The sequence below is a fragment of the Grus americana genome, chromosome 3 (genome assembly GCF_028858705.1).
Source record: "Grus americana isolate bGruAme1 chromosome 3, bGruAme1.mat, whole genome shotgun sequence".
Classification (NCBI taxonomy): Eukaryota; Metazoa; Chordata; class Aves; order Gruiformes; family Gruidae; genus Grus; species Grus americana.
Genome location: NC_072854.1, coordinates 12,432,949 through 12,455,579, shown reverse-complemented (window position 1 = coordinate 12,455,579; position 22,631 = coordinate 12,432,949). Strand labels below are relative to the sequence as shown.

The 22,631-nt window shown below is 43.9% G+C and overlaps 1 protein-coding gene across 2 annotated transcripts in view; it reads left to right on the top strand.

Moving 5' to 3' along the window:
- The first annotated feature begins 14,199 nt into the window (after window positions 1-14,199).
- KCNS3 (potassium voltage-gated channel modifier subfamily S member 3) overlaps window positions 14,200-22,631 on the top strand; it is a 30,932-nt gene continuing 22,500 nt past the window's right edge. For both annotated transcript variants that reach the window (XM_054822418.1, XM_054822419.1), the window contains exon 1: window positions 14,200-14,400. The gene's annotated coding sequence lies outside the window, so the exon portion shown is untranslated. The remainder of the gene's footprint in view (window positions 14,401-22,631) is intronic.

Sequence of the window (22,631 nt, the reverse complement as noted above, 5' to 3'; positions counted from 1 at the left end):
TGTGATTTTGGAAGTATTGTTAAACACCACTATCTATGTCCCCCGTTTAAAGACAGGGTTAATAATATTTCAAGTACTGTTAGGCAAGATACAAAAAAATTTGTGAACTGCTCATACACTGCAGAATATGTGTACCAAAAAAGTCATATAAGTATGGAAGACCACTTGTACTTTACTGTAGCTGCATTATTTTAAACAATTAATCCAGATTTACACTGCCTTTGGGTAACTACAGGGAAACTTGGGCCTAGATTAAGTATTTTACAGGGAAGGAAGAAGTTTGTGGCATAAAGAGATACTGCTCACATCTTTTCTTTGTTTCATATACTCCTATTGATTCCACCACTAATGTCATTGAACATTCATCAGTTCCAGTCAAAAAAATAGCATTATGTCCTGGTAACAAGTTTGACATTTGTCTTACTCCCAAATAGAGATAAAGAGCAGAAATAATGAAATACTAAGCAGAAGAGAAAGTTCAGAAGGACTGAACTTCAGCCTGGAAAGAAGAAGAATTCAGGAGAAATTCAGTCTGGAAAAAACTAGGGGCTTTGCTTCGGCTTGCTTTCATGTTGAGCTGAAATCTCTTGTTCTGTAATATCATTTGGAGATTATAGACTAAATGTCTTATCTCACTGCTCACCACAGTAGGTCAAATTCACCTGCCAGACTTCCCCATCCACAACACACTCTGGTGTCTCGATGGCTAACAGTCTGTCCCACATCCTGGCAGGTGCTGCACAGCAAGAGGCTCTGGACCATGGAGAAGAACGAGATACTCAGCAACCAAACCACAGCTTCCATGAGGTATTATGGTAGCTGATGACAGCATGCCAATACTAATAATTTCAGAGTTACATGGACACATAGTAGTTTGGCAGTAAGTCATGGTAAGTTTTAATATATATACTGATGTCATCCTGCTGAAAGGGATTACTCTACAGTAATTACAATTACAATTGAAAGAGTCAGGAGGATGCTGAAATCCCAGGATTGGATGAGGGGTGTGGAAGTCACCTTTACTCAACACTAATCAGAACAGCGATGAGCCATTCAGGCACAACAACATACCCTCTCTGAATGTCATTTTGATTTGACCTTGACTTGTATGTTAAGTTTTGCTTCTTAATTTCACTTTTCTGATAAAAAACACTTATTGATTAAGATTTCAGAATTTAAGTCTAATGAAAAAAATTCATAATTTGACCCTTACTGATTTCACATGAAAGCTCAGTATTTTCTACTGAAAATGCGAACAATTCTTTTTGTCTCCATTTCAAAAGAAGCAGCAGAAACTAGTTCTTAAAATAAAAACAAACCCAAATACCAAAAAAAACCCCAAAAAATGAATCAAACAATTGAATATTTGAGTATGATCTTACTTTTATTACAGGAAACTAGGAACTGTTCTTTAGAAAATCAATGAAGACCAATTAGGGCAAGACTGGTGTCGCATGACCCATGTTCTAGCACTGAACAGGTTCTGGCTGTAATTTTATTATTTAAGTTTTAGGAAGGATGTAGAATTAGAGGTTCTTGAAGAGTTCAGGAATGCTTTTAGTGCAGCTTAGTGAAAACACTTGTTTACTAGCTTATTTGGCTACTTTCAGAATAAGTTAGGGTTTGACTATGCATTGCCCAGAGTGACAAAACTGCCTTAACATCTTCCCTGCTTGGCTCCCATGATCTGATAGACATTTCTGTGTTCGTGCTGCAAGGTGCTGTCTATATAGGACCATCATTTCAACTACTTATGGTGCTATGCTGTGTACTGAATTGGCCGACTGCACCACCATTAGAAGAAAACACCTAGTTTTGCAGTCCTCCTAAATCAGCACTGGTACAACCGGATGAGGGGAGAGGACCTCGGTTGTTTTGGCATGGGGGAGGGACCATGTATGAAGATGGTATACTGGTACTGATAACAGATTGTCAAACAATGTATTTTTCAGCACAGTAGATGTTTTGACTACTTCTGCCAGTTATTGCAGAGACAGGCAGGATCTGGCAACATTGAACAGTAGGGAGTGTTACTTACTCCTCTCTTGAACTTAGTTGAAATGGTTGTAGTCAGAATGCCTATGGAAGGCATCTGTAAGATGTAACTACTAGGGAAGACTCCAGGACATTGTGGTTTAGATGTCAGTGACCAGCTGAAATACATGGAGCTCCACCTGGGAATGGATGAGACCCCAAGAGCTTATGGGTCAGGATTAAAGGGAGAGCAGGGACAGGGGACATTATAGTGAGGGTCTGCTACAGGCCACCTGACCAGGAAGACTGAGCAGATGAGACACTCTATAAGCAGATAGGAGCAGCCTCACATTCACAAGCCTTAGTCGTCATCGGGGACCTCAATCACCCCAATATCTGTTGGAGGGACAACACAGCAGGGCATAAGCAATCCAGGAGGTTCCTGCAATACATCAATGATAACTTCCTTCCCAAGTGATAGAGAAGCCAACAAGAAGAGGTGCCATGCTGGACCTCGTCCTCAACAACAACAAGGAGGGGCTGGTGAGGGATGTGAATCTCAAAGGCAGCCTTGGCTGCAGTGACCATGAAATGGTGGAGTTCAAGATCCTCAGGGCAGCAAGGAGGGCACACAGCAAGCTCACTACCCTGGACTTCAAGAGAGCAGACTTTGGTCTCTTCAGGGATCTGCTTGGTAGAGTACCATGGGACAAAGCCCTGGAGGGAAGAGGGGCCCAAGACAGCTGGTTGGTAATCAAGGATCACCTCCTCCATGACCAGGAGTGATGCATCCCAACAAAGAGGAAGTCAGACAAAAACACCAGGAGGCCTGCATGGATGAACGAGGAGCTCCTGGGCAAAGTCAAACACAAAAAGGAAACCTGCAGAGGGTGACAGCAAGGGCAAGTAGCCTGGGAGGAGTACAGAGAAATTGTCCGAGCAGCCAGGGATCAGGTTAGGAAAGCTAAACCCCTGAGAGAATTAAATCTGGCCAGGGATGTCAATGGCAACAAGAAAAGTTTCTATAGGTACATCAGTGATAAAAGGAAGACTAGGGAAAATGTGGGTCCTCTCTGGAATGAAACAGGAGACCTGGTTACCCAGGATATGGAGAAGACTGAGGTACTCAACAATTTTTTTGCCTCAGTCTTCACCAGCAGGTCCTCTAACCACACTGCCCAAGCTGCAGAAGGCAAAGGCAGGGACTGGGAGAATGAAGAACTGCCCACTGTAGGAGAAGATCAAGTTCAATACCATCTAAGGGGCCTGAAGATGCATAAGTCCATGGGACCTGATCAGATATACCCACAGGTCCTGAGGGAACTGGCGGATGAAGTTGCTAAAGCCACTCTCCATCATATTTGAGAAGTCGTGGCAGCCTGGTGAAGTTCCCACTGACTGGAAAAGGGGAAACATAACCCCCATTTTTAAAAAAGGAAAAAAGGAAGACCCGGGGAACTACAGGCCAGTCAATCTCACCTCTGTGCCCAGGAAGACCATGGAGCAGATCCTCCTGGAGACTATGCTCAGGTACATGGAAATAAGGAGGTGATTGGTGACAGCCAACATGGCTTCGCTAAGGACAAATCGTGCCTAACAAGTGTGGTGGCCTTCTACGATGGGGTTACAGCATTGGAGAATAAGGGAAGAACAACAGTCATCATCTACCTGGACTTGTGCAAGGCATTCGACACTGTCCCACATGACACCGTTGTCTCTAAATTAGAGCATGGATTTGATGGATGGAAATGTCGGTGAATAAGGAAATGGCTGGACGGTCACACTCAAAAGTTGCGGTCAATGGCTTGATGTCCAAGTGGAGAACAGTGATGAGTGGGTTTCCGTGTTAGGAAAAAATTCCTCACTATGAAGCTGGTATAGCACTGGAACAGGTTTCTCAGGGAAGCTGTGGATGCCCCATCCCTGGAAGTGTTCAAGGCCAGGTTGGATGGGGCTTTGGGCAACCTGGTCTAGTAGAGGGGCTCGCAGGAGCCTATTGCAGGGGCTTGGAACTAGATGGTCTTTAAGGTCCCTTCCAACCCAAACCATTGTGATTCTATGATTCTATGATATCCTTGTCTGTTTATAAAATTACTATATTACTGTGCTGAACTTGCCAGTCCATTTGGAAGCCTGAGCCTGTGATATTGCCCAGGAAGAGCAAGCCTATCAGGAGACTCCTGACTATAAGAGCAGGAGAAAAACAGAGGGAAGAGATGAGTAGTGGCTTGACTCTTCTTTATGATACAGTTGCCATACCCTAAACAACACAAGGTTGCTATTCTAGATTTTATATGTATTAGAGGCAAGACTGCTACAGCTCGAGAATAAAATCATGTGAGAATTAGTGATATGATTTAATTTTACATAAGTTGAAGGGATCCCATTTCAATGTTATTTTTAAATTAAAGAGCAGCACTCTGACATCAGTATAGGAGTAGTGATACAGCTTTTAAAACTGTCAGCCTGATAATATTGCATATTAGTCCAGTAGATAACTCCCAGGACTGTTTTTAGAGCTCCTGTGTGTAGCAAGTGAATCCTGTATGTTTGCAAAGCAGTTTGCTTTAAACTCCTTTGCAGTCTCTTTATAGCGCAGGACTGGGAAGCAATGCTGATGTTAAGTTGATTTTCTTTTGAGAAAGCACTATGTGCTTTGAATGTCTTCAGCTCTTTAAGGTGATGAGTGTTGTTTTTTTTCCTCTTGCAAGGCAATGAGCAGTGGCTAGTGTTCAAGAAAGTATTAATAAAATAACAGATTCTGCTGCAACTACTTTAGCTCAGATATCTGGAAAAAATCCTGATGTTATAGGGTTTAACCAAAAAATTTTCATACACCTGTAGGGGTCAAAAAGCTCATGTTTTGACACTGTGGTAAAACCCTCATAATTAATCCAGATATTTTACTGAGTTCTGTATTATTTATTGTATTTGTGCAAGGGGGTGCTACAGTGCCATTAAACCGAAGTTCACTGTTGGATTCATATATCTTCCCATTAGGCAGATTGCTCCATAGCTGATTTATAATTGGCCCACCTGTTTTTACTTTGGTAAGCCCAGTGTCATCAGATGCATTGCTTGCATCTATGTTCATCTAGTTTCCACATTCAAACTGGGCATATAAATAGATGTTTGTTGCTGAAGGAAGCAGTTCTTAAAGCATCTGATTCTAATCACTGTGAGAAAATGGATATAGCTTTAAAAGGGCTTTCGATCAGGGAACTATTCACAGCTTCCTTTGTGCAAATGTTAAATGCTTTTACTTTAATTTGGAGGTTTTCCACATTTGCTTGCAGAAGTATCCTTAAAAATCTCAGGACTGAGATGGATTCATGAGTCCATAAATCCATGTACTTAGTACCCCACTATTGCAGGCAATACTCTATACAATCATTTTCACCAACCGATTAAAACTCGCTCCAAAACCAATCACATTTTTTGCCCCTCCCAACTCTAATGAAAGAATGTTCTAGATCTTTATTTACTCGACATTTGGAAATGTTCTAATTTTTATGTAGATTGTGTTCTTGAGCAGTTTGTAATGCTTTGTTCTTGTACTTGTACAGCTCTTCAGCCTAAATTACTCTTATTCACCTCGTGGTTTTATTTATTATTTTTCATTTTCAAAAAGAAATCTTATACTCACTGTTACTTTTCGCTTTGTGGGCTGACCGAAGCATCCTAGTCTTTCTTGTCCCATCACTTACACTTGACTGCCCACCCTAGTAGCATATTTTCCTGTAATATGGACAACCAGAAGTGAATACAGATGAGGTTTCACCAGCACTATATATAATGATATATATAATATTTCTCTATCTCTGTTGAAAATATCTTGGTTTTTTTATGGTCATGTTCTGTTGATGGCTCAGAGCCATGCTGTGACCAATTACCTTAATGACATCTTTCTAGTCAAAACCAGATGGATTCAGCAAAAGGCATATCTCCTTGGTGCATTTGAACTGCTGGATGTGAAATGGCTCTCACCTTTAAGCGGTACTATGTTATATGTCCTGTTAATACAGCTATATGAAATGTAGCTTGCTTACTTTCAAAAAAACTTCCAGAAGGGCAGAGAAACCCCACAAAAAAAGGTACATGCAATGTGAAAAGTAAGCCAGTCATACGCACTATGAATGACTAGTACAGCCTGTGTCCTGCTTAATCATGCTTTGCTGGCCTTTGAACCTGGTATGAATTCTAAGCTGGGGTTTCAGAGATGTTAATGTTCTGGGTTCAGGGAGATTTCTGGGGAGACGATAGAGCATACCGAGCATGATGCAACAGAACACGTTGCTGTTTGATGGAAAAATAGATAGCTGCCAAAGAAGACTTTGGCAAAGCAGGGCTTTTACATCTGGTAGCAAAGCAGGGTAAAACACCACTTTCTCCGTTCAACATCTATATTTTTAGCCAGTGTGTAGATATAGTGACACAGATAGCTATCAATTTTTTTGAAGGCAAAACAAACATTTCTTCTCAAACATAAATGTTTCTTTTTGGTTGTGTCACTGAGAATGTGTTAGTGTCTCATCTGCAATGGGCTGCGCGGTCATTTTGTTGATGCTGCTATTTTGGTCAGTGCTTCTTCCATAACTGCTAAATCACAAAAAAAAACCCCCACCCAAACCTGAACAAAAAAACCGCCAAACAGCAGCAAAAAAATCACGTAAATATCCTTTGTCTTAAGGAGAAAGAGATTTCCCTGTTCTTTAATCACATAGAATGCAATTCACTTTACATTATTTTCAGTCCTTTGATTTTAGGTTTTTAGCCTAAGCCATTAGGCTTAAGCTTTTCCTGCAGTCAGTCAGATGAAAATGAACACCCCCAAAAACGCACTTCTTCTTATTAGGTGTATGTCTAAGATACATGGATGTGGTGGGTTGACCCTGGCTGGAGGCCAGGTGCCCACCAGAGCCGCTCTCTCACTCCCCTCATTCACTAAACAGGGGAGAAAAGGCATAACGAAATGCTTGTAGGTCGAGATAAGGACAGGGAGAGATCACTCACTAATTATCGTCACGAGCAAAACAGACCAAACTTAGAGAGGGAATTCATCTAATTTATTACTAGGCAAAACAGAGTAGAGGAATGAGAAAATAAAATCAACTCTTAAAACACCTCCCCCCACCCCTCCCATCTTCCTGGGCTCAACTTCACTCCTGGCTTCAACCTTCCCCCCCCTCAGCGGCACAGGGGGACGGGGAGTGGGGGTTACGGTCAGTTCATGACACGGTGTTTCTGCCGCTTCTTCATCCTCAGGGGGAGGACTCCTCTCATCGTTCCCCTGCTCCAGCATGGAGTCCCTCTCACGGGGTGCAGACCTTCAGGAGCAAACTGCTCCAGCGTGGGGTCCCCCACGGGGTCACAAGTCCTGCCAGCAAACCTGCCCTGGCGTGGGCTCCCCTCTTCACGGGTCCACCGCTCCGGCCTGGAACTTGCTCCAGCATGGGCTTCCCACGGGCCGCAGCCTCCTTCAGGTGCCTCCACCTGCTCTGGTGTGGGGTCCTCCACGGGCTGCAGGTGGAATCTCTACACCCCCTCATCCTTCCTCCATGGGCTGCAGGGGGACAGCCTGCTTCACCATGGCCTTCACCACGGGCTGCAGGGGGATCTCTGCTCCGGCGCCTGGAGCTCCTCCTGTCCCTCCTTCTGCACTGACCTTGGTGTCTGCAGAGTTTCTTACATCTTCTCACTCCTCTCTCCGGCTGCAAAAGCTCTCTCTCTCTAAGTGTTTTTCTTCTTCTTAAATATGTTATCACAGAGGCGCTGATTGGCTTGGCCTTGGCCAGCGGCGGGCCCGTCTTAGAGCCGGCTGGCATTGGCTCTATAAGACACAGGGGGAGCTTCTAGCAGCTTCTCACAGAAGCCACCCCTGTAGCCCCCCTGCTACCAAAACCTTGCCACGCAAACCCAACACAATGGAATAAATCAATTGTCACTGAGAGAAGAAAGTCCTAACTATGTTCAACTGAAGACCTAACCTTTGAAGAGATGCAAATCGGTGAACTTCATACCCCTTTACGAAAATGCAGTATTTCTAGAGCTGAAAGACTTCTATACTGACCCTCTTTGGAACTTACGTAGTAATTGTGTCAATGGTCCACCTCCATAGATTCTTCAGCATAGAAACTTTCTGAAACATGAACAAAATTCTTAGCTTTTAGTGCTCTATTTTTTTCCAGAACACATTAAGTAAACACAGGATGGTAATGAAGATGTAGTAGTCCCTTCATACACTCCAAAGATTTTATTTGGCTAACCCAGACCCACAAGAATGCCATAATTTCTTTCATTATTCATGCGAAGAGCATGGTGGGATGCTTTCAGATGTAAATACCCTTACATCTCAATAATCAGTGCCATATGCCTGTACAGCAATATTGATTCCTGGCCTGTTTTTCTCTTAAGTATTGAAGGAAATCTTTGCAATTCTATCTTTTACCCACACAACCAGAGACTGATGGCAAGTCAGAGAAATGGACATGTCAAGGTCTTCAGAACTGAACAAAAATGCAAAGTAAGGACAAATCCCCAAAAGCAAAGAAAAGAAAGTAGAACTAGAAGAAAAAGTATTGTAGATTTGAAGAGAAATAGAAGAAAAGCAGCTTTAAAAGTTAAGCAAATGGAAACACTGCTATAGTTTTAATAATGCTCTACTCATTTTAGTATTATCTTGTCTTCCAAACCCTGATCTTCAGTTTCTTCTACAGCCCTGTCTGTCTTATCCAATCTTCAGGATTTCTTCCCTTGTACTTGATTGTGTCACATCCACTCAAATGAAGTTATGTGCCTGGACTGAGGTTCCTAAGGGACTATCTTAGTAACACTGAATAGCAATAGAGTTGAAAAACAAGAAGAAAGAAAGCAAAGAAGATATAAAGGGAAGAGAAAGGAGGTTGAAGAAAGAAGGTCCCAAACTTCTTCCACTTCATCTTCCTAAACAAACAAAATCCTCTATAAACTTGTAGAAGAAATGAAAAGATTACATACAATCCTCCTTCATCATTCTTTAGGGACATGCTTTTCCCACTGAAAGACCCTGTCTTCTTTTACCCCACAAACTATGCTTTCTCCTTGAATTTTAAAAAGACGTAGCACTGTAAAGCCTAGTGTATTTGTTGCAAGCAAGAATTCAGCTGTGACAGGCAAGTCAGATTATACATTCCATGTGTAATTTACTGTATTAGTAGCCTGTGTAATGACAGCCGCTGCATTCAGCATTTCCACATGAGCTGTCATTTATATATTGTGCTTCCAAGGTCCTACTGTAGACCTATTCTGCTACAGGTCACACTGTAATTTCAGATTAGTTTGAGTTAGGAAAGGTACCAGGAATTTCCTATCTACCTCAGTGAATACTGATTCAGTAGCTTGCCATCCATCATCTTCTTTTAAACAAGCTTCTGCATAGTATATTTTAAAAATAAATGGCAAACATACTTTCCAGAAATGGAATACGCTTAATGCACATGCACATTTGACTTCTTCTCCTAAGAAATGTGTCAATAGCCTGGTAACCAGTGAGTAGCTGACACTGAGAAATTTCTTTCCTTCTGCTTGATTGAAGACCTAGTATGGTTCACATATTCCTAGAAACATTTACAGATGCTTTTAAACTCAAATGCAGGCAGTATTCTTCTCTGACTACTCATACTTCACTACCAAACTCAGCATTAAAAAATCAGTAAAAAAACTCTGGGTCTCTAAGTACTGTTCCTGGCTCTGCAGCAGATGCAGTGTTTCCTCAAGTTACTGAATCATGCTGCCTTAAAAACCCTTTAAAACTCTTTATCTTTCTCTTGGTAATACTTTGTTATCATTGGAAATATGCTATTTAGTGAATTGAAGGTGCTATATTGCATTATATAAAGTTATTTTCTCAGGATAATTAAGGGGGGACCCTATAATTTACAAAGAAAGTTTGCCTTCCTGAACTAAAAAAAAAAAAAAAAAGTTGTAAATTCCCATTGATTTCCTTAAATCAAAAGACCATAGACAGTCCCCAGATTTGGAACACAAAAGCAAGTACAGGAGCGCTCTGTTTCCAATCTACCTCTCACTTGTGACAAGGTTAAAACAATATTACAACAATAGTTCCTCTGATTTGTACGAGAGGGAGGGCTGAGCCTCTGTGGATGTAGTGCAACCCCCATGTAGAAGTCAATTGAATGAAGCGATTTGCGTCCAGCCAGGGTGGAAATGAAACCCAGAGTCCTGCACTGAGAAACATGTAAGTCAAAGGGAGAGTGAAAAGCTGTGATTCGTGTGAGTGGTTGTGCAGCAAGTGACGACTCCCTGTGCTCGCTGCTGTGGTGGCAGTGGATGCTCATCAGCGAGTACTGCAGGGACTGGAAGTGGTGTTGCAGTCCCTGCCCCGCATGCCCTCCCATGCACTGGAGAGGGTGGGATTGCAGCAGGCAGAGCAGGCCAGATTCAGCTCTTGCTGACTGAAGAACTGCCATTCTAATTGTCCCCTCCTTTCTTTTTTTTTTTCTCTTTTTTCCCCAAGAAAGTACCTAAGGCAGAGTTACTCCCACTTTGTCCCACAGCTGTGCAATTTAAATTATGAGCATTTGTGGAGGAAGAACATTGAGTCCATTTGCCCTTAATAGGGTCCCCCTGGTGTAACTGCTGACAGAATTTGGTTGAATGAAGGCAATTCACGGAAGAAAACAAATAGGAGGAAAAATGGCCAGCCCCAAGGGACGGCAGCATTACACAAACAGAACAAACTCATGCACAACAGTGCTTAGGGCATTGTTGTTTCCAGTTTAGATTAGCCACTGGCAGCTTGACTTTGGATAGGCTCACTGCATGCTTTAGAGAGCCATAAAAAGGATGTAAGCCATTTTATGGGGGGTCACAATCCCTTCCGATGGAGCCATATGGTCACTAGTGCAAACTTTTCACTCCATTCACTCCATTGGTGAAAACCTTCTCATCTTAACAGGGATTTAAAACAACAGTTTTGTCTTGAGTTAACTTATTACCAGCAGCTTTGAAAGAGTTAATATTTGTAAAAACTAGCCTGGACACTTTGTAATGATTTGTTCCTGGGTACAAATATTTCTGGTTGACCTTTGGCTAGAGCATGACAGACTGTGAGCCAGCCTTATATATGCCACTTTCCCTAACAGTCTTCATCTCACAATCCTTTTAAGCCAGTGAGCAACAGTTAACACCATTTTACAATATTATAAACCACTGCAGTGCAATGAAGATGATGGTGTTATAGCCTAGATTTCCCTTCATCTCTTTTCCCCACTGCCAGCAGCTAAGCTCATGCCCACCATAAGCAGCTGCCAATAAGTTTTCCTGCATCAGGAAGCTAGAAATGACCTCTCTCCTTTTCCAGATGAACGAGTCAAGCAAATTCCAGGGCATGCTTTCAAATGAAGATGCAAAAACCTGCCAAAACCCTCAAGTCAGCCCTTCTGTGTAAAAGCATGATCACAGCTCAGGGGAGTTGTGTTTTAGTGGAAGCACATGAAAAACTGCTTTGTAAGGGAAGATGCTCCTTCAGACAGCTCAGTGCTCAGACACTGCTTATGTGAAAAGAAACCACGATGCATCAAATACAAAAATAAATGCAATTCCTAAGCCTTGTGATATTTCTTGATGCAGATAAAAAAAAAAAAAAAGAAAAAAAGAAAGAAAGAAAAAAAAAAAGATGTCTGGGTCTGCAGAACACTGTGAGGAGGGAGCTGGCATTTCTAAATACGCTGCCCCCAAGGGACTGGGTCTGTTGTCCAGAAAAGAGCAATGCAAGATCATGCTGATGTAAGGAGCTGTAAATTATGATAATGCAGGTTGCAGCTTCACAGGCTTGGTGAGAAGCCAAGACAGCACGTTTCTGCCCTCCATGCCCAGCAGAGCAAGACCATGGGACATATCCAGTGGCTACAACAGTGACTAAGGACAGTCACCAGTGTCACCAGGCATATTGACCTGAGCAATGAGCCCACCAGATCCCCCTTTGCCAGTACAGATCTCACCCAGTGTTATAGCACTTGCTCCCCTTGCTGCCCAGGGAGCTGCTGCTCACCATCCTGGGCAATTTCCAGCATCTCATTCTTGCCTGTGATGACTTAGGTTGTGTAACCATCTGATGGGCTGCTGTGCTGCAGTATCATTTCCAAAGTCAGTGACAATATTTCTGCAGGATCTTTCAAATTTTATGTTGAAATCTCCGAATGACCCACTAAGATGACCTCATTTGTCTTTAGGAAGTATTCTGTTCACATTCTTGTATTTGGATAGTTCTGAGAAATTCACCCTGCACTTAGTCCATTGCTTTCTTACAAACATTCGGTAACTAAATGTCATTCTGTGCAGGTCATTACTTTTGATCTTAATATTACTGCTGGTTAATTATGTTTTTCAAAAAAACCCCATTGCAGCAGAAATGCAGATTGCTGTGCAAAACATTGAAGGGTTCATGTAGTATCTGGACAAGTCATATTTTGCAGTGATTAAAACTTCTGTGATTAATGAGACAGGAAGTTGATAAACCGTGCAATTTATTTATGCTATTATACACTGTAACTCGTAAGAAAAAGAACATTTTCTGCACAGCAATAGTAACTTAAGGGAATACCAGTAAACACAATTAGAGAGAAATATATTATCTCAGGATCCCCACTCTCCTCAGTCTTCACAACTGATGACACTTGTAGGTCTTCACAATTATTATCAGGAACACAACAGCATGGTGAGTATTTATGTTGACTCTACAACAAGAGGTCATTGATTTTTTTCCTTAAAACATGTAATGAATTCTAAAAAAACCCCACAAACAAAACTTCCCAAAAATCAGAGGAGAATTTTCTGCAACATTTGTGCATGATTTTTTTTTTTTTTTCAAGGTAAGACTGATTAGGGAAAAAAATTGGCAGAAACAGTTACTAAGCAGGTTTTTTTTCCTCCAAATCCTGCAGTTGGTTATGATGATGTTGATGGTTTAGAGGACTTTTTTTAATGAAAAGTTTGAAAAAGTTTGCCAAAAGTTCAGAAAATACTTTTCTTTGCGTCAAAATTTGTAACGAAGGAATAAAATTCCACATTCGTCCTTGGCAATTTTCAAAAAGATACCAGTGGAACAGGCAAACTGTTCCATTCTTGAAGGTCAGCACAGCTGTGCTTTGCAGTTAACCCTCGGAGCTGGCCTGGCTTCCCATTCCCTTCTGCCTTTGACTAAGGCAGAAATGAGCCCTGGTACAGACAACTACTTTGGGGCATAATATGGAGAAGAAACCACTTTCCTCTGCAGCGTGTGGGGGGACACTCCACATCTCTCGCTGTACAGCCGGCAAATAAAGCCGTTGTGTTTGCCACTTCAGCAAATCAGCAGTAGTGAATCAATAGCCGATCAATCCCGTTGGCGTTGTCATTATCTGCGCGGCACTTGGCACCGTTGCTGCACAAAAGTGGGAAGGTAAAAGCCGAGCAGCCCAGTTTGTGGGGACCCGCGGCAGACGCAGAACTCGCTCCGCCGCGCTGCCGCAACCCAGGGGCAGGAGGAGGCTGCCTCCAGCCCGCCCCCGACGGCCCGGCCTCGGCAGCATCACCTTCTCCGGGCGGGCTGCCCCTCTCCCCGCGTCTGCCTCCGAGTCGTGGGAGAGAGGGGAACTGCCTGGTGGTACCTGGTAGGTGGCTGCGGGCGGGACCGGCGCAGCCAGGTCCCCACGCGTGCTCCGGGGACGGGGCCCGAGTGGATGCGGGATCCCCGAGGGCACTGAGCGGGACCCCCCACCGATGCGGAGCGGGACTCTCCGGGCGCGGTGCGAGACCCCGTGGATGCGGTGCGGAAACCCCAGGAAAAGTGCGGGAACTCTCCGGGAGAGGAGAGGTACCCCCGGGGGCTGTGCGGGACTTCCAGGGAACACCGAGCGGGACCGCCCGGGCATGACCGAGACCCCCGGGAGCGGTGCAGGACACTGCGGGAGCTCTGCGGGACTCCCGGGTGCGGAGCGGCACCCCCAGAGGCGGGGCGGCACTTCTCAGGCTGCGGCACCCCGGGGTGCGGAGCGGGACCCTCGGGGGCGGAGGCAGCGCGGCTCCGCGGCGGCGCCCGGCCCGCCGGGGCAGTGCCGGTCCGCTGGGACGGGAGCAGTGCGCCGGGACGGGGGCCGGGGGATGCCCGAGGCCGGGGTGGGGACTCGCCTGAGCCCGCCCGCCTCCGCCTTCCTTCCCCTCCCACCTCGGGCTGCGCGGTGCGGCCCCGCGGTGCCGGGCGGAGGGCGGCGGGGCGGCCGGCGGCCCGCAGCTCCAGGTAGGCAGCACCGCCCGGCCGCCCGCCCGCTGCGCCCCGGCCCGCGGCTGCGCTCCCCACCGCGGCGGGGCGGCCCCGGGGCGGGCGGCTTCACGGCTCGGGGGGACGGCGTGCAGCCCGGCACGGCTCGGTTCGGCGCGGAGCCGGAGGTGCGATGGTTTCTCCTTGCGTTTTGCGGGGCGAACAGCCGGGCGGGGGGCGGGGGGTGTGTGTGTGGAAATGCAGCCTGGTGCTGGGGAAGCCCCGGCGGGCTTCGTTCCTCCGCCGAAGTCTTGCCCTGAGCTCTCCGGCTCGGGACTTGCAGCCCCTCTCCGACCCCCCGAAAGGAGGCGGCTCTGGGGAGGCGGGGGACGCACGGACGGACGGACGGACAGACACCGCTTTGGCTCCCGCGGAGGGGACGGGGCGCTGCCAGCGCGGCCGCGCGGTTTTCCTGCCGACTTCTCCGCGGCTGCTTTTTAATGGCTTGTGCGGGAGCGGATCAATAGAGATGTCTCTGAATCCCTTTCGCATTGCAGAGCTCTGCCTTGCCTTTTAAAAACACATTTAGATTAAAAAGTAAACTAGATTTAAGCAGCCGTGAATCACTACAGTAGCCTCTATGGCTAAAGAAATGTGGGAGAAGTCTCTTCTCTCTGCGTGGCCGATTTAAAGTAGACTTACTAAGTTGAAGATAGTTTACCTGATTTTAGATCCAGGTAGATTTCGAAGGGGCTTTCTCTTTTTATAAAAAGACTTTTCTTATCTGCTTCTGTAAGACAGTGAAAATCCTCATTACTCATTTTCTGGATTTTCTTGCTGGTGCATGCAGTGTGAGGTAGCCCTGTGTCAACACTATTTCTCTTTTGCCTAATGCAAAGCGCAACTGCTGGTTATTCTGAGAGCGGAACTCAGTGTCTGCTGGGGAAGGTAGACCTCAAGATCTGAGCAGCGGCAGTGTATTGATTCCATTAGCAGAATTTACAGATCTACCAACAGATCCCTTTTAACACAGTCGCTTTCCCAGAATTAGTTCTCAGAGCATCTGTCGCTGGTCTAGGCCAATAGATGGCATAAGGTACTCAGGCTAACATCCTAAGAGGACAGAGGAGGCAAGAATACACTTTGTATATGAGCCAGGATTTTCGGAAGGTGTGCGTGAGCCAAATTCTGGGTGTCAGACTTGGGATACCTTGAGAAGGTCTCATTTTCAGAGGCATGTCCTGGGCCACGCATTCTTATTTTCTTCAGTCACAAGTGCAGCAGTTTCCAAAATCCTTCTCTGCTCTTATGTAGTTAGGATTAAATAATCCACAGTTTTGATAGGATTTGATCAGTGGTGATGTCCTAAACTCAGAAGGAAGCAGAGGCAGCTTTTCAACTTTGCAGGGTGTATTTGGAATCTGCTGCTGGGGCGGGGGGGGGAAGCTGCCCATTGCAGCAGGGTTGAAACCAGTAATAATTTGTGATGAGAATGGAGGGTTTTTATAGAAAACTCTATCCCCTCTTCATTGCCTTCTACTTTTCTAGATTTCACTGCTTTAAAAGGTAGTACTTGGGGGAGTGGAAGGTTAATAGGGGAAAAACATCTTTGTTTCCATATCTAAACTTCTGCTGAGATAGCTTTGTGGGTAGACAAAGATGATTTTATGTTCTGAAATTGTGTAAATTATTTGTATATAGGTAGGTGGCTAAATGATGATAAAAGAGCTTTAACTGACAGTAATCATACCTAGCTTTTATATGGTGCTTGTTACCTATAGATTTCAAAGCAGTTCTTTATATAAAGAGGTGCAGTATCATTATTTCAGATTTTTTTTCCATTGCAGGAATCAAAGAATGGAAAAGGTCCAGAAATAGTATCCAAATTTCCTAAGTCATAGATCTTTACTTGTCTGTTAGACCTTCTTTATACAGGCTGAAAAGATTTGTGTAAGTTGATCTTCAAATAAGAAAAATCCATATGTATTCATAGCAGAGGACATTAAAGCTCTTTTTGAAGAGACCTTCCTCCTTGAACACTATATCTAAATGTCTATGTCTTGCTATCAGTCTCAGCACTAAGGCAACCCACAGAAATGGTAGCAGCCCTTCAACCTCCTATTTGTGAGTGTGGGCAAAAGAAAATCAATGACCAGAGGTTTTCAGCTCAACTGATGCAGTGTGATCCCTAGCATTATTCCTGAGACAGGTGAGGTCAGATGTTTTCCTAAAATGTCCTTTGTAGAAACAGAGAGGTCCCAAAGGAAAAGCATTTCTTTGCTCACCCTCTCTAGGACTTAGCAAATTTCCCAGGGCAAGAAGAATAAAACCGCCTCAAATCTGAACAGATGATAAATCCATATTAAACCACTGATATCACCTTAGCTGTGGAATTACAGCTATAGGCAAAGTAAAATCAACTATTAATACTCAGTGCCAAGACCACGGGCCAGGTTCAGCCTCGGTGCAAAACAAGGCTCAGCAGTGACTGAGCTGAGCTGCAGAGGCACCTTAAACCCACGTGGAGAGCGGAGCCAGCTGGGCTTTCCCCGCTTAGCGTTGGTGCATCTGCCAGAGGTGTGCTCTTTGCTCTGGCTGAGCCCCCAGCAAAGCTGGCGTTGGACACACTGCCTGCCTCTGTGCTGGGATCTCTGCCAGACACCGCTGCCATCGCTCCTGTGCTGCCTGCTGTTTGCATCCCTCCTCCCGGCCAGCTGAGCGAGCTGAGCCCCACATGCTCTCAGGTAGAATAAGTGCTGGTTAACAAGGAGTGCGTGTGAAAGGCAGATGCTCTGCAGAGTCTGATGTGAGCTAGGGTCAGAGTGAGAAGCAGACTGTCTGCTGTTGGGCAATATCTTTCCTAACAGCTTGTCCTTCCTCTTGGTTACTTGAAAACAGGTTGTGGGCATGCTTGCTTATTGTCTTTTCTCCCGGAATCCCTCTCCTGCGAAGCCCATTTGTTTGCAGCATGCCTGCTGTCTAAAGGCTCTTGATTTAAAGAACTTGTTTACTTGCTGCTGGGGCATGTATATTAAAAAGATCTGCCCAAGGCTAATGACTAGAAAAAAGGCTCAAGTCTCTAAACTCGCATCATTCCCTGCCTTGCAAATTTTCAGTTATGGGATGTCTGCCAAGGACACATAATAAAACAGCTCATGAATAAATAAAATGTATTCCACTAACCTGTGGATATTTTCTTCTTATCTTGTCTTTGCCCCATCTCTTTGTTCTTATTTCTTGCTCTTGATCAATTTTTTTTTTTCCCTATTTAGCTTTTCTCCTTTTCTAGAGTTTGCTTTCTCCTTTTTAATTTATGGTATCATCTTATTTTCTTCTCTCTTTACTTTCCAAGGGGGGGAAACACCTCCAGAAAACCAGCCAGGATGCTGTCTGATTACCCTTGTCTTACTCTTCGTAGAGGGCCAAATCCTCAGCTGATAGAAACGGTCCTTGGAATGTTCCAGTCAATGGTGCTGCACCAGTTAATGTCAGGTGACCAGCTACTCCAAGGTGTAACACCAGTATCCTTCTCCATTCTTTACCATTTATTGGTTTTTATACACCATTTCCTTCTGCCCACTTTCATTTTTCCATATTTTACTGATGCTTCTTCCCTTTATACTCTGCTTTCCATTTTATTTGAATATGTTCTGTTCTGTCTTGTCTTACCATCATTCATAACTTATCTAAAGTCCTAACAGTAGTGTGTTAAACTGCTGTCATCTGTCATTGGGGATAACTTGCCCATTTTTTCTTAGAAGGGAGTTCTGTATGTGACAATTGTTTAGTTTGCTCTGGATTCAGGCCATTTGCTGTGTTGCAGATAAAGCCTGAGACCTTGAACTTCACGCGCTATTCTGCAAGGAGCTAGGGTAAGTCTGGAATAAGCACGGTGGTCTCTGTGGTTGAGTTGTTGGTAAAGCTGATATAAAGGATCATGGAAGACTTCACTCATTGTGGCCTTTCTAAATTGTTTCCCTCACTGATATCTGTCTGCCAGGTACTCCCGATATTCCTGATCTTAGCATGATTTTCTGTTCTCCATCCCTTTATTCGCAAGCTCTCCAGCTCATCTTCTCGCCCTTCACACCAAAGTGCCTTATGCATTTTGCCTTCCCATCCCTGGCAGGTGAGTGGGGACTGAGATGAAAGACCTCGATTTACCGGCTCTCATAGCTGGTGAGGAATTGCTGGGAGGTGACACCAGGGGAGCCCGTTATGGCTCCGCACTTTGGACTCCTGTTCAGAGCGGCCACGTGCCCTGACTACAGCCATCAGCCTGACTTCAGTTTCCTCCTTATCCATTGCCATCTCTTCCAGGTAGGTTTATGTCTTAAAGGTTGAACTAGGGCAGGGGTAGCTGCCTGATTTTGATCCAGCAGAATCAATCCGCGTGTGGCGGCAGTCAGGCAGCGTCGCACCATCCTTACCTCTTCCAGCAGCAGCGAGAAATGCAATTGTCCCCTCTCCCTGCCAGGGGTTGTGCCGGCAAGGTGTGAGTGCTCTGGAGATGTACCTATTCTGCTGGAGCCGCCTGTGCTCTGAACAGGATTATCTTGGGGTGAAGGCTAATGAATTCACTTTTCTTTTTTGCCTTTTTTGGGAATGTTTTGGTATTACCAGCCTGCCAGTAAAAACCAGCAAAGGGCACATGGACAAAAGGGAGTCTGGCTGGTTTAAGGAGGACAGATTATTTATCATCTGAGACAGAGAGAATTTTGCTTTCCTTTTTTTCCTCCTCTTTTGTACATTTTTGTCCTTTGTTCATCCACTTGGGCAAGCAATTTAGATATCTTAAAAACTGGTTCATTCTTCTATGTTTTTAATCATTCTGGTCCATTTCTATTCTAACGAGAGGCTCAGAGCTCAACCTGTTCAGAGGGCTGCTGGCCCCTCTTCTCCTTCAGTTTTCACTAAAAGCAAAGGAAAGACAGAGGCGTTATGGACTTGGGAATGTTGAAGTAGAACATGTTGACCTGCTATGTTGAACAGGTCACTTCTCAAGTCTCAGGTTCAGCTTCCAAAGCACAGAGCTCAAGACATCAGCCTCACAGCAGTTTTAAGTTAATAAAGTGCTGTGAGATTTATGGACAAAACTTGTCTTTTATGTAATAGTCTTGTAAAACTTAGTATTAGCAATTTGCTGCCCTATATAAGCAACTATTTATATTTTATATTTCTCTAGTTTTTCTTTGTTCTTTTGCTCTGAGCCTAGCAAATTGATTGCTGCCATGGATGTAACTACAGACAGGTTACTTGTGGGAGGCAGATAACCAACTCAGGAAAAATCTATGAAGAGGTTTGCTTTGCATGGAGGAGTTAAGACACAGCCTGCGTAGTTTGATAAAGATTGGAAGCACTTCTGATAGCTCTGCTCTGCTCCTTGCTTTTCTTCTACCTCCTCTCCTTGAGCTGACAAGAGCTGATATTGCTTCCAGCGGTGTTAACTTCTGTGAAGGCTTCAGCTTAGAAACTGCTGTGGTACTGGGAAAGAGCGTATTGCAGAGCGCAAAAGGATTCTCACTCTTGACTTTAGTGAGAGAAGAATCGGCCTCATAGTTTGTGAGATGTAATGATAAATCTACAATATTACTTTAATGTACAATTATTGTTAAAAGTATGTTTAAAAGGGGGGTGGTGGAGGATTGGATATGTCCCAAAGAAGACTCCTTTTTATTGAGGGTTTTATTATATCTTCTTTTTTTTTTTTTAATTAAAATTCTTCAGTTATCTGAATCATTGTAACTGCTGATTTAACTGGATTACAATTCCAAAGCTGCTTTGTAATTTTATGAACACTATTTATTGCCAGTTGAGAGAAGAACAAATAGGCATAAGTTAGATTTTGATTTTGAAAATAACTAACTCATTACTGCAGCACAAATTTAAATCAGTTCTCCATGTTTTAGCCCTGGCTAGTGACAAGCATTGAATGATGGTTTCAGCATGACATTTTAGCGGCAGACACCTTTTCCCCTAATAAGCAGCTGAAAAGGATGCTGCCTTCTATATTCTTTTTAACTTAAGAATATCTGTGTGTCTCCCTGTCCAATGAAATATTTGCACTGAAAAGAACGGTCAATATGGATCAATACCACTCTTTAAATCCACCCACGAAATTGGTAAAAGCTTGAGCTGAACAAGTGGGATAACATGGGTCCTTGCTGATATTTTATCTCAGTGCCATTAGTCTGTTAACAGTAATGGTGTTTATGGTCTCATTTTTTGTAAGCTATTCTTTTCAGGGAGTTGTGATTTTGTTTTACTGTTTGTTGTGTGTTAGGCCAGGCAAAGAGCAGCTTTTCCCACTTATTTTTATTAATTTGTTAGGATGACAGAAAAGTGCAAAGCTAAGGACAAGTTAGCTCTTTGGGTGTCGTAGTATATTTGACGCTCAAATAAAAGTTGTTGTGGGACACATTGAAACTTGTGAATCTTAAAAATGAGAAAAGCCTAATCTGCAAGCACTTGCTACTTGACAAAGTGCTTATTCCTGGCTGTCTGGGATGCTCCATCCGCTTCCTGGTCATGAAGCCAGCTTTTTCTGAGACCTTCTGTAAGTGCTAGAGGCAAGGAATGTGTTTCAGCCTTCTTTAGCTATCCTTGGGGCTGAGCAAAAGCTCCAGTTCAAGGAAATATTTAAGAACAAATTTATTCATTAGCTTGTAAGAAGTCCAGTGTGACTTGAAAGAGACTCTTTTTGCTTGTCTACATCCACATCTATCTGAAAACTTTGGACTGAGTCTCAGCTGGCATCTCTGACAGCTGCTGGCCCTAGGCCTAAGACTTGGATCTGAGGCAGTCAGACATGTTTCTCTTTGTGATAAATTTTACTGATTTCAGCTGGTATCAAGTGTTTATGTATTCTGATACAAAGTCTGAACTTTAAAGATCTTTGCGGCCCCTGGGACCTGTGGGAAACTGCTGCACAAATAAAGTGAGAGGCAGAAGTCATCATTTTTCTCTCCAAGGTTTTACTGAGCACATCCTGAAGTACTTAATTCAAATGTAGACAAAAAGAAAGACATGTAATTTCAGGTGTTGTCTTCTTCCTCCTAGGGAGCTGTGGGTTAGCACTGCTGCTAAGGCCAAACAGGTTTTTGCTTAAAGTGATGTTTGGTGGTACTTTGCTTCAAGCAGCAGCTTATAAAGGGAAACTATCAACTAAAACCAAATATGTGTTGCTCTTAAATTAGGTTCTTCCAATGCACTGCATATGCTTAATTAAATCTAATTCTTCCTCTGAAGATATGTAGTCAGAGTCTCAGATCTTCTTCTGCATCTTTTGGTATGAACTGCTTCCATATTGTTGTGCCTTCAAAATCCTTGAGGCTCATTGTGGGAGTTTATGAATCTGTCTAGCTGAAGTTTATCCCAGGCAAAAACCTAAGAAATCCTTTGTCCTCTTCAAGTCTTCAGCAAAACCTCTGCTGATTTTGTGGGATTAGGATTTACCCAACTGCCTGTCTTCATTTTTCTTTTCCGGACATCTTTATGGGTCATCTTAGACATTAGAAAAATATGTTCGTAAAAATAAGGTGGGAGAAAGAAGAAGAGGAAGGCCTGTTTCTGGCTTCTGAAATGTCTTCTAATTCGGATTGGCTTTATATTCTGTTCCAAACTTTCTGTCATTGGAAGACAATAGTAAAAACTACACCCGAGTAACTTTATAGGGCCTGACATTGGGTTGAGTAAATGGGTATATTGTTATGGACTGTGCACACACACGTATTAATATTGCCAGAATCCAGCCCACGCACATAACACCTACAGTACCTTACAAGTTGTGCTGCTGTGCAGTATTATTTTGCATATGTAAATCCAGGTGTTAGTAGCTACTCAGCACTTCCTGAGTAATACCTATTACAATGGGTAATAGTACTGACAGGTGCTGAGATGAATTGCACTGGTAGGACTAATGCTTATTTGGTGAAAAACTTACTTGCTGGCTGTTCCTTTCCGTGTGCAATGACAACGCCTCATCTATTTCTATAAATATTCAATTGAACAGTGGTGCAGTGATGCAATTTTATATCTTAGCCTGTCATGTACTTGCTTCACACATTTTCTGGCAAATGTCCTTTCTTGCTGAACGCTTTGTGGGGACAGCTCAGTTGGAGTAAGCGAGGAAAATCTTTGGGTTTTGAGGACTGAGGTGGCTAATACTACACTGATACAGTGACGGGATGCTGTTAAAAGGGATTTCAGCCTCCTGGAGAAACTCCATCTGGGCTGCAGTAGCCCCATGCAACAGCACAGTTTGGGGGGCTGACTGAATGGAAAGCAGCTCTGTAGAGAAGGACATGGGCATCCTGGTAGGCGACATGTCGAACACAAGTGAGCAGTGTGCCCTCACAATGAAGGCCAGCTGCATCCTGGACTTTATTAGAAAGGCTGTAGCCATCAGGTCCACAGAAGC